We start from the raw sequence: 14,224 nt of genomic DNA on the forward strand, positions 1-14,224 counted from the left end.
TCAGTGAAAGCAGATAAGGCCAAATTGTACTTCATTAATGGAAACATCACTACAAATTTTATCTTCTCAAAACCCTTTCCTTTATGTACAGTCAGCTACAGAACATCTGGTTTCTAAAGCAAGCATTTGTGTTAGCCTTTTGTGTGGGTTTATCACAAAATAACAACTCAAGAGAATATAACTATGTCATCATTTAAGAAAAAACAAAAAGAAAATCAAGAAATAAAGTTCTAGAAGTAATGTACAACTGTGGTGTTGTATCACACTTATTGAAATATTCTGGTCTACTACAATGCGACCGGATGAATTTCTTGTTGAAATGCAATACTTCATCCCCTTCTTCAGATGATATCTTCAAGGGGGTTGTTGCTTTTTCAGAGGTTCAAAGCACACTCTCACCTGCTACCAACTGAAGTAAAATTCCATTTCCACATACTCTCATACAGAGGTGTGACATGTTTTGAATATTTGTACAGAACTGACCACTGTCAGTTGCTGGCAGCTGCAGCTGCTGCTGCTGCTGCTATCACACCATGGTGGAAGGTGAAATGTAACCACTGTTCGTGACCACTAATTCGATACTCAATGTTTCTTGATGTTTGACACTGAGATGTGTATCTCTTCACTGCAGTTTATCTCCGCCTGAAAGAAAGCTTGGACTGTTCGCAATGTCAGGATTGACTCATCAAGTTAATCAAATCAAACTGATATGGTCAAAATGGAAATGTACTTAATAACTTGTTTATTTACACCTAACAGTTGACACCGAACTCAAACAAAACTGTCTCAAAACTAATTCTGATCAGCCACTGCTACTGTTGCTTACACAGCTTTTAACAATCAAACTATGAATACATTTATTATCTTAAACAGCATTTCAAAGTTTACAATTACAATTTGATTAGTTTTTTAAAACAGGTTACAAAATTTGGACTTAAATTGTGCTGTAATCTTTCCAGAGAAATAAACATGCCAAAATGTTACTGATATCACCACAAAATTATGTGAAATAGCTTTCTACAATAATGTTTGATTTAGAAATCTCAACTTTTTAAATAAAGGTTTACTTTTGATAGTAACACGAATACTCCACTTTTACATTTAGCTGAAAAAGGATTACAATCAGGTTATTGCATACAAATTTTGTAAGTGTAGTTTATAACATGTGTTTACATTTCTTGCACATATTTTCATACAGTAGTTACATTTCATCACATTTTTATTATATTTCATCATAATAACATTTCAGATATTACTAATGTACTGTACAGTGGGAGCCGTTACTGAATGGATGTAATACTATAAAAATTTAATTTTTTATATTTCAATTGACGTTCGCCAGTGCCTTCTGCCTGGTGGCTAGTTTCAGCTTGTAAGTCACGTTGCATTATACCGACATAACCACTTCGTAGCTCACATGTTGAACCATCAGCAGCTAAACTCGTGTGTTGCTGACGAGGTAACGTGACCGAGCCACGCATCCACAATTTGGCTGTTCAATAGGGAGGTTTGGAGGTGGTCACATGGGGGTGGAGCCGCGGTCAGCCGCCAGGAGTGGGCACGCTATCCGTTCTCTTCTGCTGGCAGCTTGCGACCCACTTAGACGCCCTCCTCTCCTGCTCTAGGCTTGTCCTCAACCACTTTTTACTGAAATAAACCATCATGTCTATCATAAAATGTTTAACTTCATCACCTCAACAGGTCCCTACTGAAACTTCCTGGCAGATTAAAACTGTCTGCCCAACCGAGACTCGAACTCGGGACCTTTGCCTTTCGCGGGCAAGTGCTCTACCAACTGAGCTACCAAAGCACGACTCACGCCCGGTCCTCACAGCTTTACTTCTGCCAGTATCTCGTCTCCTACCTTCCAAACTTTACAGAAGCTCTCCTGCGAACCTTGCAGAACTAGCACTCCTGAAAGAAAGGATATTGCGGAGACATGGCTTAGCCACAGCCTGGGGGATGTTTCCAGAATGAGATTTTCACTCTGCAGCGGAGTGTGCGTTGATATGAAACTTCCTGGCAGATTAAAACTGTGTGCCCGACCGAGACTCGAACTCGGGACCTTTGCCTTTCGCGGGCAAGCGCTCTACCAACTGTGAGGACCGGGCGTGAGTCATGCTTCGGTAGCTCAGATGGTAGAGCGCTTGCCGGCGAAAGGCAAAGGTCCCGAGTTCGAGTCTCGGTCGGGCACACAGTTTTAATCTGCCAGGAAGTTTCATATCAGCACACACTCCGCTGCAGAGTGAAAATCTCATTCAGGTCCCTACTGCTTTCCCTTCCTTTCCAATCCTGTCAGAAGTGGAATCGCTCACCTTTAGGCCCATCTTATTGACCTAGTTGAAATTCAACATGCTGTACCCAATGAAGCTGCCAGTAGTACTTCGCACTCGACACGCCAGATGTAACATGCAATAACAAGAGCACGCATTCGTGGTTCAGCACACAGCCTTCCGCCATTTCGGCGCTCTCTCCTAACAGCTGCCGCAGTGAACGACAGGCTGCTTGCATGGCCAGGCACCTCCCCGCACCACACACCCAGCCGCCGCCACTGCCATTCCCAGGCAGTCCGGTGGTATACCACGCTGCAAGTAGCCATCTTCCACACCGCTCTGATGCAGCATGGTGGAATGTTCCGGTTGTGCGCCGCCATCCAGAAAACGAGGATGTTCCAGCCCCACGCCACCATCCAGAAAATGAGCATGTTCCGCTGACTAGCTGAAGCATGTCGCACAGCCATTGACACTGCCGACATCATCTTCGCTGTTGTTTCGTGCCACCGTTGTCTAACGGGATGCAGCCATCAATGACTCACCACCACCACCACCACCACCACCACCACCACCACCACCACCACCACCGCCGCCGCCACAACTACAGCTTCTGTAAGTTCATCTATCAATTTTTCTTTGCCACCATCTCCTTGCTACCAGCTACGCCATCATCTTGTCGAGTGTAGGCCCTTTTTCTGTGCTCTAATTATAAAGTTTTCAGCGAGCACTAGGTATCCTAATATTGTAGCCATGTCTCAAGCCCTTAGTACCACCTCTGGCAAAGGGAACTCCCCACCTATGGAAAAACCAGACCCAGTAGCTGCCCTTCAAGTAAAAGTCGATAAGTTAATGTTGAGAAAGGTAGAATTGATGGAAGAATGCCAAAAATTGGCTCAAACCCAGTCTGCCGATGTAAGCGTGTCAGAAACGCACCCTGCTGCGCTGCAAATGATGGCTGCAAGCACCTTAAGTAGCACGGTACCCCAGCCATCCATTGTAACTTTGGCTAACAGTTTCCCTCAAGACAATTTCATTCCAACATTTTCTTGGAAACCTAATGAACAAATAAATTCCTTTCTACAAACTATCTGAGATGTAGGCCGCACTTGTGCTTTGCCCCAAACTATTTCTTATTAAATGTCCTCCACCTTAAATTGTCAGGTGACACCCATACATATATCGAATCAGTTCACACTCTTAGAGACACCACCTCTTTCGCCATGTTTGAGGCTGGGTTGAAAGAGAGGTATTCAGACAGGCGTGACACCAGCTACTACAGGGACAAGTTGTCCACCTTCCACCAGAAGCAAGGAGAGGATGTAGAGACATTTGCTGGCCGAATCCGCGCTGTGGCTTGCTGCACTTACGCACTGGGTTTGGATTCTGCCCGTAACGAGATGTTAATTGAGCAGGTGTAAGCCTGCTCGATTGACGTATTTATACGTGGACTCAACCTGTATGTTTGAGGAGAGGTAAAAATAGCATCACTCACCTTGTTGCATGATGTCACAGGACTCACAATGATGCAACAAGAAGTAGGGCATTTTATTGCCAGTTCAGTGCATCCGAAGGAACAACCGTGTCCAATTTTTAAATACGAGGAGGAATGCTAATGCTGCTGAAAGGCAGGCCATGTTGCTGAAGGCAGGCCATGTTGCTGCACAGTGCCGCACACCTTATTGTTCTCAGTGTAGAACCATAGGGCATATGAGTAGAAACTGCCTGCAGAACCTGGAAAACGGGGCAGCTCGCACAATCAGCAGAGGGAACAGGTCACCAAAAATTCACCAAGACCCCAAAATCAGCCAGGAAATGGTTGGGGGGAAAATCATGGGGCCCGACCTCGCCCCCTGTAAAATTCACATACCCAGTCTGCCATGATGTCGTAAATGAAGCGGCGAATATCCTCCTCAACAGCACAATTCTAGGAAGAAATGTAAGTGTGCTTATCGACACTGGAGCGCAAACCAGCATACTGTTCATAGGACATGGGGATAGATGAGTGTTAAAACCACCTCATTGCCACATTAATGGTTTGAGCGAAGAAATAATCATGCCCGCTGGGTACTGCCAAATTAAATTGAAAATCGGAGCCAGCCACTACACTTTTGACATGGATGTAATCCAAAAATGAAGCCAGGGTGTAGGTAACCACTCCTGATACTTACCCTCTCCCAATTATCGATAAAACAGATAGTGTTGAGGATCAGTGGACGAAGTTCAAAACCATCGCACAATATGGATTAGATGAGTATGTGCCAAGCAAGATCGTAAGAGATGAAAAAGAGCCACCATGGTACAACAACCGAGTTAGAAAACTGCTGCGGAAGCAAAGGGAACTTCACAGCAAACATAAACATAGCCAAAGCCTTGCAGACAAACAAAAATTATGCGAAGCGAAATGTAGTGTGAGGAGGGCTATGCGAGAGGCGTTCAGTGAATTTGAAAGTAATGTTCTATGTAATGACTTGGCAGAAAATCCTAAGAAATATTGGTCTTATGTCAAAGCAGTAGGTGGATCAAAAAAAATGTCCAGACACTCGGTGACCAAAATGGTACTGAAACAGAGGATGACAGACTAAAGGCCGAAATACTAAATGTCTTTTTCCAAAGCTGTTTCACAAAGGACGACTGCACTGTAGTTCCTTCTCTAGATTGTCGCACAGATGACAAAATGGTAGATATCGAAATAGATGACAGAGGGATAGAAAAACAATTAAAATCGCTCAAAAGAGGAAAGGCCGCTGGACCTGATGGGATACCAGTTCGATTTTACACAGAGTACACGAAGGAACTTGCCCCCCTTCTTGCAGCGGTGTATCTTAGGTCTCTAGAACAGCGTAGCGTTCCAAAGGATTGGAAAAGGGCACAAGTCACACCCGTTTTCAAGAAGGGACGTCGAACAGATGTGCAGAACTATAGACCTATATCTCTAACGTCGATCAGTTGTAGAATTTTGGAACACGTATTATGTTAGAGTATAATGACTTTTCTGGAGACTAGAAATCTACTCTGTAGGAATCAGCATGGGTTTCGAAAAAGACGGTCATGTGAAACCCAGCTCGCGCTATTCATCCACGAGACTCAGAGGGCCATAGACACGGGTTCACAGGTAGATGCCATGTTTCTTGACTTCCGCAAGGCGTTCGATACAGTTCCCCACAGTCATTTAATGAACAAAGTAAGAGCATATGGACTATCAGACCAATTGTATGATTGGATTGAAGAGTTCCTAGATAACAGAACGCAGCATGTCATTCTCAATGGAGAGAAGTCTTCCGAAGTAAGAGTGATTTCAGGTGTGCCGCAGGGGAGTGTCGTAGGACCGTTGCTATTCACAATATACATAAATGACCTGGTGGATGACATCGGAAGTTCACTGAGGCTTTTTGCGGATGATGCTGTGGTATATCTAGAGGTTGTAACAATGGAAAATTGTACTGAAATGCAGGAGGATCTGCAGCGAATTGATGCATGGTGCAGGGAATGGCAATTGAATCTCAATGTGGCCAGGTGTAATGTGCTGCGAATACATAGAAAGAAAGATCCCTTATAATTTAGCTACAATATAGCAGGTCAGCAACTGGAAGCAGTTAATTCCATAAATTATCTGGGAGTACGCATTAGGAGTGATTTAAAATGGAATGATCATATAAAGTTGATCGTCGGTAAAGCAGATGCCAGACTCAGATTCATTGGATGAGTCCTAAAGAAAGGCAATCTGAAAACAAAGGAAGTAGGTTACAGCACACTTGTTTGCCCACTGCTTGAATACTGCTCAGCAGTGTGGGATCTGTACCAGATAGGGTTGATAGAAGAGATAGAGAAGATCCAACGGAGAGCAGCGCGCTTCATTACAGGATCATTTAGTAATCGCAAAAGCGTTACGGAGATGATAGATAAACTCCAGTGGAAGACTCTGCATGAGAGACGCTCAGTAGCTCAGTACGGGCTTTTGTTAAAGTTTCGAGAACATACCTTCACCGAGGAGTCAAGCAGTATATTGCTCCCTCCTACGTATATTTCGCGAAGAGACCATGAGTATAAAATCTGAGAGATTAGAGTCCACACAGAGGCATACCAACAATCCTTGTTTCCACGAACAATACGAGACTGGAACAGAAGGGAGAACCGATAGAGGTACTCAAGGTACCGTCCACCGCACACCGTCAGGTGGCTTGCGGAGTATGGATGTAGATGTGGAAACACTGGACAGGCCAGGAAATTGCAAATACTTCACTACCCTCGATATGAGGAGTGGGTACCACGAAATACCTATTGCACCACAGGACAGGCCAAACAGCGTTTGTAGTTCCCTCCGGTTTTTGAGAATGCCATTCAGGCTGCACAATGCACCAGCCACCTTCCAGTGCTTCGCTGACTTACTTTTAAGAGGACTGAAACCTATAATGTGCCTAGTTTATCTAGATGATGATATTGTCTTTTCCAGAACCATAGATGAACATGTTACCAGGTTAAGAAATGTTTTGTCTAGACTAGAAGGTGCCAATTTAAGCTTGAAAACAGAAAAACGTTCCTTTGCTGAGAGTCAAGTACAGTATCTAGGGCATATTATTAGTGCTGTTGGAGTAAAGCCAGAGCCTCGCCTAATTGAAGCAGTTAGAACATGCCCTTTCCCTAAAAATGTAAAAGAATAGCAAAGCTTTATGGAACTCAGCAATTATTATAGGCGTTTTGTAAAGGACTATGCTGCAGTAGCTAAACCCCTTACCCACCTGTTGAAAAAAGATGTAACCTATTAATGGACCCCCAAGTGTGAAGCTGCTGTGCAGCATATCACAGATGTTCTGACTAGTACCCCCTTATTGATCTATCCCGATTTTGAAAAACCATTCATTCTCTCCTGTGACACGTCCAATTTTGCAGCGGGGGCTACTGTGAGTCAAATTATTGATGGTGAGGAAAGACCAACTGGTTACGCATCCCGTCAGCTGAAACAGGTGGAAATTAATTGCAGTACTACGGAGAAAGAATTTCGGGCATTAATGTTTGGAGTCGATTATTTTAAATGCTATCTTTATGTGAGAAAGTTTACAGTAGTAACAGATCATGCAGCACTTCAGTGGCTATTAAGTTTAGAAGACCCTTGCAGCCATCTCACCTGCTTGGCCCTGCTGTTGAGTGAGTATAGTGCAACACAAAGCTGGAAAACTGCACCAGAATGCTGATGGTCCTTAGCAGAAAAGTGAGAGTAGCTCAAACAGACGATATGTTAATTGATGAATTGAAAGACTGACAAGAGAAAGAGACAAAATGTTGCCAATATTGCTCCCATCTGGATTTTGTTACAGAAGATGGAATTCTATACCGCAAGAGCACCTGGGTAAACGTATAGTAATACCTAAAGACCTACAATCCAGAATTATTGCCCAGTGTCACAACAGCATTCAAGCTTGCCATAGTGGACGTAGAGCCACAAATGCCCGCATTGCGACGAAGTATTGGTGTGACAAAAGATGGCAAAAAACTGCCTCCCATGTGCCTGCCTACCATGTGCCCCCACGAATCAAAATTCCCTTACAATTTCTTCCTTAGGCATCAAAAACCTTTCCGTTTGTGGCTTTGGACAGAGTCGGGCCACTTCCTGTAAGTACACAAGGAAGTAAATATATTCTGTCCATTATTGATCACTTTTCCCAATACCTTATTTTGGTACCCATTGCTGACATGTCAGCTGAAACAGTAGCACGACCTTTTATGGATCATCTTGTCTTTCCTTTCGGAAGCCCTGAAGCCATTATAACAGATCAAGGACACAATTTAATCTCCACCTTATTTGTCAAAGTTTGCAAATTGATGAGAATTAGAAAATTGAGAACCACCCCTTTTCACCCCCAGGCAAATGGCCACATTGAGCTTGTCCATCGCACTGTGAAATAAACGCTTTCCTCTTACATCAGCTCAGCTCACAGTGACTGGCAAAGATACATTCCATATGTGGCAAGAGCGTACAATAGCCGTTTCCACGAAGCCACTGAACATACCCCTTATGAGAGAGTGTTTGGCCGCCCTATGGAATCTCCCTTTGAGATCGATAAATTACCTCCGGGAATCAATCACACAGAAGTTAAGGGGCTAGCCTGCCGCCTTGACGCCATTTGGAAGAAAGTGCAAGGGAACAACCAAAAAGCAACCAGGAAACAGATGGAGAAAGAAGCACCAAAAATGCCTCCCCCCCCCCCCCCCCCTTATAAACCTGGTGATTTGGTTTTGCTAAAAAACTCTAGAATAAAGAAAGGAAGAGTGAAGAAACTTACCCCTCTGTATGATGGACCATATTCAACCATTCAGCTCTCTTCCCCTGTCAATGCAGAATTACAACTGCCTGACCGCAAGGTGGTCATCCATTTTGATAGACTAAAATCCTATTCAGGAACTATGCCTCTCGCACTGCCTTCTGAGACAAGCGCCGGACCTTCAGCAGGTTCTGCCCCCCTGTGAAGCGGAGGAAAAGGGAAGTTCCACCACCCCCAACTTGCCCTACATACGCTCTCAGACCTAAACACCCATATACCCAGATACTATTTTCAATACCAATATATTTAATTCTAAATAAAAGTATCATATGGAGAATTTATGGATCAGTATCAGGATATTGTATGAAGTAATGAATGCACTAAGTCTCTACCTTTTCATTCCAAAGACTTTCTCCCTGAAATGGCACCATATTTCAATAAGTAATTTTCCTGTTTGAACACCCAGAGTGATAATTAATAATATGCAGTAGTAACTGAGAAATTTGCTCCTAAAGAAGAAACATAACTTGTCTCTTTGACACCAAAAGAAATGTTAGATAATTCAATGATTATTCTTGTACTGCGGCTGCATGGCCTACACACAACAGTGACATTCTAAATACCCCCTACCGTCCCTCATGGATGCCCGTTCTTTTTCAGGTTAATTCAGAAGGTAAGTACAGCCGCTCGGGAGTACTGCGAAGTTGTAGACACATGCGCTCTGCCTGTCAGAATCAGGTGAACCCGTCAACAAGGAGTCGCATGTGCAGCGGTCATAATGTGAAGGGCGGAGTCACTTCAAACACCTGGCACTGCTGTTACCTCCCCGTCCCATCCCAACCCACGCGGTCCCACTAGCCCACACCTGATTACCCCCCCCCCCCCTTTCCCCTATCTGCACACGCCGTCCGTGTGCCTGACTGCCGCTATTAAAGAGACCTTACACATATTAGAACATACTATCTTCGCTATCAACCAATGTATAGCAATTTAATACAGAAAGTACCATCTTCTTATGTAATACCTATTTCAAACGTGATTTCTTCCATCCTTCAATCTCATACCCAGGTAACTTCAACAACTTGAAAACCCACCAGTAAATTTACTTGCACACCTAAACCCTTGACACGCCCACTGACCAGACTATAACTCTGAAGGGAGTTTGGAAGCAAGCAACCTCAGAACGCGAAGCCGAAAAGCATCGCAATAATGAAACACGCCATTATGCGTTATGGGGAGTCTTCCCGTGCACCGCCATTTAGCTTGGTGGTGCTCTGCATTTCCGAGCCTCCTCTGAAGTATAGTACCACCATACCACCTTCCGTCTAGTCTGACGCATCTTAAGAACCGACTACCTGCTCCCTTTCCAAATCCTTAAATGGTTTCACTAGTACGTGCCCACCACAGCCTATTCACTTTTGCTACCACAAAAGTAAAAAAGTTCTTTACAAATGAGCTATAGTAATTTTACCCAGCAAACCCATATAAATCGATTTGTTCGAGAAAGGAGTTAGAGTACTATTCGTAACAGTCACTAATCCCACTCTAATATTATTAATTTACATGAATTGCATTTTATACACGGCTAATTCAAACTTCCCAAGGAGTCATGAAAATTTTTCACTTAGAAAACACCGGAGCTGTTGCTGTGGTGTGCTAAATGCGCCGCACAGCTGCTCCACTATCTCAGTGTAAACCTGAAAGCTACCTCTGTCGCAGCACGTCTGATTGTGCCTCTTGCCAGTTTTATAACACTATCTGCTTCACTATGTACTGAGTTTGATAAATAGTTTCACCACTCAGTTTTGGCGGCATCCTAAAAATTCTTACTATACATACATCTCCACCAATAAGAGAACCCCCATCTCCACCAATAAGTGAACCCCCAGACAAATTTAAGAATTAATACCGCAAATTAAATATTACATACCTATTCACTATACCCCGCACCTCAAACATAAGACTTATGAAAATCAACTATCGAATTGGCCCCTTTATAGTCCCGACAGCTTTACAGGTATTAGGAGAGAGCACATGACCAAAGAGAACCAGGCTTCAGGCCTTGGCCACAGCCGACAAGAAAAAAAAATTACAGGTAAATCTGTCCCGTCACAACAATATGATACACCACCAGAACACTAAAACAAGTACACCCCACCAGTTAACAGTGCCTAACCTCTTCTTCCGCACCCAGGTATATACCAGAAGGCTCAGTATTACATGCATTTTGTATGATTGGAGGTGTTGAGCAATGACCGACCCACTGTGCATTGCCAGTTGCTAGCTGATTTATAACTGATACACAATAACTTGTATTTTTTTCTCCCCTTATGATTCTGTGTTTGTTTAAGCATTTCACAGTCATTTTGCTGCACTGCAAAGCCCTTGCTATACCCTATATGTTATACCAAGCACGTATATTTTGTACAATATGCACTTGTATTTTATATTTATGATCTCAATATGTAAAGGCCCACCACAGCCCTTGATTCTAGATATGTTGCACTATAGCAATATTCCCATTATGTAAGATCCCCTTTCAGTCGTGATACAAGATTTTGTGAGTTAGCAATTCCAGAATCCTATTATGCGCCATGCTCATGCCCACAGCTGAACTTGTATGTTTAGAAGAAAGGAAGCACCCAAGTTACCTAAGATACTCAAAAGAGAAGAGTCAAATGCGCTCCTGAAGTTGAGAAGGAGTGCGCTACCTTCTCACTGTAGAGCGGTACGCGAAATAGATTTTGTGATAGGATAAAACTAAAGAAGTTTCATCCAAGTAAGTGAAGAATTGTAGTTCACACCCATGTGCATTTTGCACATTTAAGAGTTCACCCAGACGAACACAAGTTTCATTGTTGTTCACCTTACTTTTTATGAAGTGATGAAGTGAAGATGTTATGAGTGAGCATGGACATCGCCACTGCTACCATTTGGATACAGCGCCCCGCCATGTGTTAGAGAGTGAGACACACCCGTTTGTTTATTCAAACAAATACACCCATGACGTAATAAGATTGATGCACCCGCTGAAATAAGCAATAAATTGTTGATGATTAGTACCCATTACATGATGTCATCACCCAAGCACAGTAGTGCGTTATCTTGTTGGAAATGTAGTTACCAAGAGACTTCCACCCTAATGAATAAAAGTTTTTATTGTACAATGTTGCAGTAGTTCGCGGGCCCCCTTTTTTCGTAGCATGCCAATGCTATTCCCCCAGAGCAAGGGGGGAGTAGCACAATTTAAGACAAGTAATTGCGCACAGTCAGGGACAACTGCATCTACATCTACATCTACATTTATACTCCGCAAGTCACCCAACAGTGTGTGGCGGAGGGCACTTTACGTGCCATTGTCATTACCTCCCTTTCCTGTTCCAGTCGCGTATTGTTCGCGGGAAGAACGACTGCCAGAAAGCCTCCGTGCATGCTCGAATCTCTCTAATTTTACATTCATGATCTCCTCGGGAGGTATAAGTAGGGGGAAGCAATATATTCGATACCTCATCCAGAAACACACCCTCTCGAAACCTGGACAGCAGAGCGCCTTTCTTGCAGAGTCTGCCACTTGAGTTTGCTAAACATCTCTGTAACGCTATCACGCTTACCAAATAACCCTGTGACGAAATGCGCTGCTCTTCTTTGCATCTTCTCTATCTCCTCCGTCAACCCGAGCTGGTACAGATCCCACAAAGATGAGCAATAGTCAAGTATAGGTTGAACAAGTGTTTTGTAAGCCACCTCCTTTGTGGATGGACTACATTTTCTAAGGACTCTCCCAATGAATTTCAACCTGGTATCCGCCTTACCAACAATTAATTTTATATGATCATTCCACTTCAAATCGTTCCGCACGCATACTCCCAGATATTTTACAGAAGTTACTGCTACTAGTGTTTGTTCCGCTATCATATAATCATACAATAAAGGATCCTTCTTTCTATGTATTCACAATACATTACATTTGTCTGTGTTAAGGGTCAGTTGCCATTCCCTGCACCAAGTGCCTATCCGCTGCAGATCTTCCTGCATTTTGCTGCAATTTTCTAATGCTGCAACTTCTCTGTATACTACAGCATCATCCGCGAAAACCCGCATGGAACTTCCGCCACTATCTACTAGGTCATTTATATATATTGTGAAAAGCAATGGTCCCATAACACTCCCCTGTGGCACGCCAGAGGTTACCTTACTGTGTTCTGTTTGCTAAAAACTCTTCAATCCAGCCACACAGCTGATCTGATATTCCGTAGGCTCTTACTTTGTTTATCAGGCAACAGTGCGGAACTGTATCGAACGCCTTCCGGACGTCAAGGAAAATAGCATCTACCTGGGAGCCTGTATCTAATATTTTCTGGGTCACATTAACAAACAAAGCGAATTGGGTCTCACACGATCGATGTTTCTGGAATCCATGTTGACTCCTACAGAGCAGATTCTGGGTTTCCAGAAACGATATGATACGTGAGCAAAAAAAAAAAAAACATGTTATAAAATTCTACAACAGAATGACATCAGAGATATAGGTCTATAGTTTTGCACTTCAGCTCGACGACCCTTCTTGAAGACTGGGACTACCTGTGCTCTTTTCCAATCATTTGCAACCTTCTGTTCCACTAGATACTTGCGGTACACGGCTGTTAGCATAGCATAGCCAACGCCGTACCCTTGCGCTGCACTAAGCGAGCATGGTTTAATGCTGGCGGTACAAATTTAAAAACAATTTTTTGTACGTCCAATCAATCAAATGCTGAACATTGGAATGATGTCATACATCAGGCAAAGGACAACCACGAGGCCATAGTACATCAGGATGTTCGCCTCACTCACATAGAAGATAACATATTGGCAACCACCCGCTAAGAACACGAAACTGCTAGTGAGTAAGTCCACCAATATGAAAAAAATGCAACATTCAATTCAGCATGATCTCACCTTTGTCCATCAGGAACTCAATAACGTAACCACCATGCTCACGGTGATGAAGACCTTGCAGGTACTTTTATATAATGCACAGGCCACCCAAGTACATGTTATTTCTCTAGATGACATCATTCAGAGCGGTTTAGGACATCAACTAAGTTCCCATCTACAACCACCTGAACTTTTTCTACAGGTCTTAACCAATATTTCATCCCATCTAACAGTTCCTCTACGTATCATATATCCCATACAAGAGGCAACTCTCGCATTGTACTACAGTTCAGTTCATGTACAGATGGCCCAAGACCACGATTATTTGGATACTAAGATACACCTACCAGTCACTTGTGCTAATTGTGAATTTGAAAGCTACCGCTTCCACGTTTTTCCAGTATACTGGACTGCCGTACAAGTTTATGTTATGTGGAAAACTCGCGAAATCCTTGTTATCAGTAAGAACTGCCGAACTCATTCTGTCCTATCCGAGCGTGCCTTGTAAAGCTGCCAACATGAGAAGTACTACATGTGTTCAACACTTACCCTTCACACCCATAAAAACGCATACAAAGTCGCGTTGTTTCTCACTGAGCAAGCGACCCCCCTCTGCAACCATCTGGTTGTACCAGTAAGTGAACCCCAGTTCGTTGCTATAGGCAACAGTATTTCATACACCGCAGTCCACCCAGTAACAGCCACTATCATGTGTCACAAGTACCTTGAAGCATCACAGCCCTACAATGTTCTACTCAACAGTAGCGGTTCACTATT

General features: G+C 43.4%; 1 protein-coding gene across 1 annotated transcript in view; it reads right to left on the bottom strand.

Annotated features, from left to right (window-relative positions):
• LOC126187987 (gamma-tubulin complex component 4) overlaps positions 1-14,224 on the bottom strand; it is a 163,279-nt gene that overhangs the window by 9,033 nt on the left and 140,022 nt on the right. The gene's annotated exons all lie outside the window — the stretch shown is intronic.

Source organism: Schistocerca cancellata, chromosome 5 (assembly GCF_023864275.1).
Source record: "Schistocerca cancellata isolate TAMUIC-IGC-003103 chromosome 5, iqSchCanc2.1, whole genome shotgun sequence".
Taxonomy (NCBI): Eukaryota; Metazoa; Arthropoda; class Insecta; order Orthoptera; family Acrididae; genus Schistocerca; species Schistocerca cancellata.